This window comes from Leucoraja erinacea, chromosome 22 (genome assembly GCF_028641065.1).
Source record: "Leucoraja erinacea ecotype New England chromosome 22, Leri_hhj_1, whole genome shotgun sequence".
In the NCBI taxonomy this organism is placed as follows: Eukaryota; Metazoa; Chordata; class Chondrichthyes; order Rajiformes; family Rajidae; genus Leucoraja; species Leucoraja erinaceus.
The window spans coordinates 12273935-12279934 of NC_073398.1; positions in this window are offsets into that span (position 1 = coordinate 12273935).

Below are 6000 nucleotides of genomic sequence, written 5' to 3' on the forward strand. Positions count from 1 at the left end.
GATTAGAGGGCTCGTCTAGGGAGGCTATTTGGGTGGAACTGAGAAATGGGAAAGGGGTAGCAACACTTATAGGGGTGTATTATAGACCACCAAATGGCGAGCAAGAATTGGAAGAGCAAATATGTAAGGAGATTGCAGATATTAGTAGTAAGCACAAGGTAGTGATTGTGGGAGATTTCAATTTTCCACACATTGACTGGGAAACACATTCTATAAATGGGCTGGATGGGTTGGAGTTAGTAAAATGTGTGCAGGATAGTTTTTTGCATCAATACATAGAAGTACCTACTAGAGAAGGGGCGGTGCTGGACCTCCTGTTAGGAAATGAGACAGGTCAGGTGGCAGAGGTATACGTTGGGGAACAGTTTGGGACCAGTGATCACAATACCATTAGTTTCAATATAATTATGGAGAGGGGCAGAACTGGGCCTAGGGTTAAGATTTTTGATTGGAGAAAGGCTAACTTTGAGGAGATGCGAAAGGATTTAAAAGGAGTAAATTGGGACATTTTATTTTATGGGAAAGATGTGGAAGAGAAATGGAGTACATTTAAAGGTGAAATTTTAAGAGTACAGAATCTTTATGTCCCTGTTCGGTTGAAAGGAAATAGTAAAAATAGGAAAGAGCCATGATTTTCAAGGGAAATTGGACACTTGGTTCGGGAAAAAAAGGGAGATCTACAATAATTATAGGCAGCATGGAGTAAATGAGGTGCTTGAGGAGTATAAAGAATGTAAAAAGAATCTCAAGAAAGAAATTAGAAAAGCTAAAAGAAGATATGAGGTTGCTTTGGCAAGTAAGGTGAAAGTAAATCCAAAGGGATTCTACAGCTATATTAATAGCAAAAGGATAACGGGGGATAAAATTGGTCCATTAGAGAGTCAGAGTGGACAGCTATCTGCAGAGCCAAAAGAGATAGGGGAGATATTGAACAATTTCTTTTCTTCGGTATTCACCAAGGAGAAGGATATTGAATTATGTGAGGTAAGGGAAACAAGTAGAGTAGCTATGGAAACTATGAGATTCAAAGAAGAGAAAGTATTGACACTTTTGAGAAATATAAAAGTGGATAAGTCTCCAGGTCCTGACAGGATATTCCCTAGGACATTGAGGGAAGTTAGTGTAGAAATAGCAGGGTCCATGACAGAAATATTTCAAATGTCATTAGAAATGGGAATAGTGCCGGAGGATTGGCGTACTGCGCATGTTGTTCCATTGTTTAAAAAGGGGTCCAAGAGTAAACCTAGCAATTATAGACCTGTTAGTTTGACGTCAGTGGTGGGCAAATTAATGGAAAGGATACTTAGAGATAATATATATAAGCATCTGGATAAACAGGGTCTGATTAGGAACAGTCAACATGGATTTGTGCCTGGAAGGTCATGTTTGACTAATCTTCTTGAATTTTTTGAAGAGGTTACTCGGGAAATTGATGAGGGTAAAGCAATGGATGTTGTATATATGGACTTCAGTAAGGCCTTTGACAAGGTTCCTCATGGAAGGTTGGTTAAGAAGGTTCAATGGTTGGGTATTAATGGTGTAGCAAGATGAATTCAATAGTGGCTGAATGAGAGATGCCAGAGAGTAATGGTGGATGGTTGTTTGTCAGGTTGGAGGCCAGTGACTAGTGGGGTGCCACAGGGATCTGTGTTGGGTCCACTGTTGTTTGTCATGTACATCAATGATCTGGATGATGGTGTGGTAAATTGGATTAGTAAGTATGCAGATGATACTAAGATAGGAGGGGTTGTGGATAATGAAGTAGATTTTCAAAGTCTACAGAGAGATTTATGCCAGTTGGAAGAGTGGACTGAAAGATGGCAGATGGAGTTTAATGCTGATAAGTGTGAGGTGCTACATCTTGGCAGGACAAATCAAAATAGGACGTACATGGTAAATGGTAGGGAATTGAAGAATGCAGGTGAACAGAGGGATCTGGGAATAACTGTGCACAGTTCCCTGAAAGTGGAATCTCATGTAGATAGGGTGGTAAAGAAAGCTTTTGGTGTGCTGGCCTTTATAAATCAGAGCATTGAGTATAGAAGTTGGGATGTAATGTTAAAATTGTACAAGGCATTGGTGAGGCCAATTCTGGAGTATGGGGTACAATTTTGGTCGCCTAATTATAGGAAGGATGTCAACAAAATAGAGAGAGTACAGAGGAGATTTACTAGAATGTTGCCTGGGTTTCAGCAACTAAGTTACAGAGAAAGGTTGAACAAGTTAGGGCTTTATTCTTTGGAGCGCAGAAGGTTAAGGGGGGACTTGATAGAGGTCTTTAAAATGACAGAGTTGACGTGGATAAGCTTTTCCCACTGAGAGGAGGGAAGATGCAAACAAGGGGACTTGACTTGAGAATTAAGGGACAGAAGTTTAGGGGTAACATGAGGGGGAACCTCTTTACTCAGAGAGTGGTGGCTGTGTGGAATGAGCTTCCAGTGAAGGTGGTGGAGGCAGGTTCGTTTTTATCATTTAAAAATAAATTGGATAGTTATATGGACGAGAAAGGAATGGAGGGTTATGGTCTGAGCGCAGGTATATGGGACTTGGGGTGAATACGTGTTCGGCACGGACTAGAAGGGTTGAGATGGCCTGTTTCCGTGCTGTAATTGTTATATGGTTATATGGTTATATGGAAGGTAGTGCATCCGTGGATAACAAGGGAAATCAGGGATAGTATTAAAGCGAAGGATGATGCGTACAAATTAGCCAGAAAAAGCAGCATACCAGAGGACTGGGAGAAATTCAGAGACCAGCAGAGGAGGACAAAGGGCTTAATTAGGAAAGGAAATATAGATTATGAAAGAAAACTGGCAGGGAACATAAAAACTGACTGCAAAAGTTTTTATAGATATGTGAAAAGAAAGAGATTAGTTAAAACAAATGTAGGTCCCTTGCAGTCAGAAACAGGTGAGTTGATCATGGGGAACAAGGATATGGCGGACCAATTGAATAACTACTTTGGTTCCGTCTTCACTAAGGAAGACAAATAATCTGCCGGAAATAGCAGGGGACCGTGGGTCAAAGGAGTTGGAGGAATTTAGTGAAATCCAGGTTAGTCGGGAAGTGGTGTTGGGTAAATTGAATGGATTAAAGGCCGATAAATCCCCAGGGCCAGATAGGCTGCATCCCAGAGTACTTAAGGAAGTAGCTCCAGAAATAGTGGATGTATTAGTAATAATCTTTGAAAACTCTTTAGATTCTGGAGTAGTTCCTGAGATTTGGCGGGTAGCAAATGTAACCCCGCTTTTTAAGAAGGGAGGGAGAGAGAAAACGGGGAATTACAGACCAGTTAGTCTAAAATCGGTAGTGGGGAAACTGCTAGAGTCAGTTATTAAAGATGGGATAGCAGCACATTTGGAAAGTGGTGAAATCATTGGACAAAGTCAGCATGGATTTACAAAAGGTAAACCATGTCTGACGAATCTTATAGAATTTTTCGAGGATGTAACTAGTAGCGTGGATAGGGGAGAACCAGTGGATGTGGTGTATCTAGACTTCCAGAAGGCTTTCGACAAGGTCCCACATAAGAGATTAGTATACAAACTTAAAGCACACGGCATTGAGGGTTCAGTATTGATGTGGATAGAGAACTGGCTGGCAAACAGGAAGCAAAGAGTAGGAGTAAACGGGTCCTTTTCACAATGGCGGGCAGTGACTAGTGGGGTACCGCAAGGCTCAGTGCTGGGACCCCAGCTATTTACAATATATATTAATGATCTTGATGAGGGAATTGAAGGCAATATCTCCAAGTTTGCGGATGACACTAATCTGGGGGGGCAGTGTTAGCTGTGAGGAGAATGCTAGGAGACTGCAAGGTGACTTGGATAGGCTGGGTGAGTGGGCTAATGTTTGGCAGATGCAGTATAATGTGGATAAATGTGAGGTTATCCATTTTGGTGGCAAAAACAGGAAAACAGACTATTATCTAAATGGTGGCCGATTAGGAAAAGGGGAGATGCAGCGAGACCTGGGTGTCATGGTACACCAGTCATTGAAAGTAAGCATGCAGGTACAGCAGGCAGTGAAGAAAGCGAATGGTATGTTAGCTTTCATAGCAAAAGGATTTGAGTATAGTAGCAGGGAGGTTCTACTGCAGTTGTACAGGGTCTTGGTGAGACCACGCATGGAGTATTGCGTACAGTTTTGGTCTCCAAATCTGAGGAAGGACATTATTGCCATAGAGGGAGTGCAGAGAAGGTTCACCAGACTGATTCCTGGGATGTCAGCACTGTCTTATGAAGAAAGACTGGATAGACTTGGTTTATACTCTCTTGAATTTAGGAGATTGAGAGGGGATCTTATAGAAACTTACAGAATTCTTTAGTGGTTGGACAGGCTAGATGCAGGAAGATTGTTCCCAATGTTGGGGAAGTCCAGGACAAGGGGTCACAGCTTAAGGATAAGGGGGAAATCTTTTAAAACCGAGATGAGAAAAACTCTTTTCACACAGAGAGTGGTGAATCTCTGGCACTCTGCCACAGAGGGTAGTTGAGGCCAGTTCATTGGCTATTTTTAAGAGGGAGTTAGATGTGGCCCTTGTGGCTAAGGGGATCAGAGGGTATGGAGAGAAGGCAGGTATGGGATACTGAGTTGGATGATCATCCATGATCATATTGAATGGCGGCGCAGGCTGGAAGGGCCAAATGGCCTACTCCTGCACCTAATTTCTATGTTTCTATGTTTCCAAGTAGCTCATGGATTCCTCTGATGAATTCGACGTGGCCTCCTCCAAGTAGTTTGCTTTTTTCTGGGATTGTCCCCTCCTTCACTGAGGAATTGTTTCACTTGCTTGTGTGCATGTATACAATCGATATCTGCACTATTTCTGTTGGGTTTGGCGAGAAATGAGCAATTAACACCTCCTTACATTCCTTCTAAGACTTCGGTCCATTCCTCAAATGTATAACCAGATTCTAACTGGGGCACATTCCCAACGATTGGATTAGCCATTGTTACACTGTTACTACTCAGTTACACAACGTGCCGTCCATTGAAGAGGACATGGTGTAAGAGGAGGGCACGTTGTGTAGCTGAGTAGTAACAGTGTAACGATCAACAATTAGATCAAATTATCCCAACTTTTCTGAGTACCATTCCAGTACTCGTATGAGACCTTATCAAAACGCAAACGCATCATTAGTATCAAGTAAATTCACGACCAATAACTCGTATACTAATCGATGTTAGGTCTCAGCTACTTACTCTGAATCTTGGAGTTGATCTCATAGAGGGCTTTGTTTCATCTCTAACTGCATTCAATTGGGTAACACAGCTGCTTCAAACATGGCTACCAAATGCCACATTTACCATATTTAACGCTATATACATGCATGCACAACATATATCCTCTAAATTTATTTTCATCAATGATCAATACAACTGAATTTGTTAAATCCAGATCTTGCTGCGATTAATTCACAGGTCGACTTGACTGTAGACCAAACTGTCTCAGGACTCGGGTGCGTCGGTGACTACTCAGGCTGGCCTCACGGGTTGGCTTTGGTGGCTGATGCTACTGCTGGCACCATCTCACTTTCAGGCTACGCGACGTTACTGCTGGGCGACACGGTAGACCTACAGCTAGGCTAGTTGACCGCATCAGGGGTGCACTGGTTAATGATGTGTCGTTCTACCCTTATCCGGCTTCTCATTGTAGGTGGCTGTTGCTGGCCATGGCCATGGGCTGCACGGCACTGGAAACTCAATAATTCGCTGCTATATCACTGGCAGGTTGATGTTCTGCTGTCTAGGCTAATTCGATGAGCTGCGCTGCACCGCTACAGTACTACTTGTTGCATGGCGATCGTGTGTTCCAGTCTTAAATTTGCGGCAAAGTTCTTCAAATACTTAACTCGTCTTTAGCTTCATTTCCGATTGTGAGAAAACCTCAAATCGACCTCAATACTGCTCCTGTTAACGGAATCCCATCCTCGTCGCCAAATTGTTATGTATTTGTGCTGGAATCGGACTCAAAATAAAACTCGGAACAGACAAGTA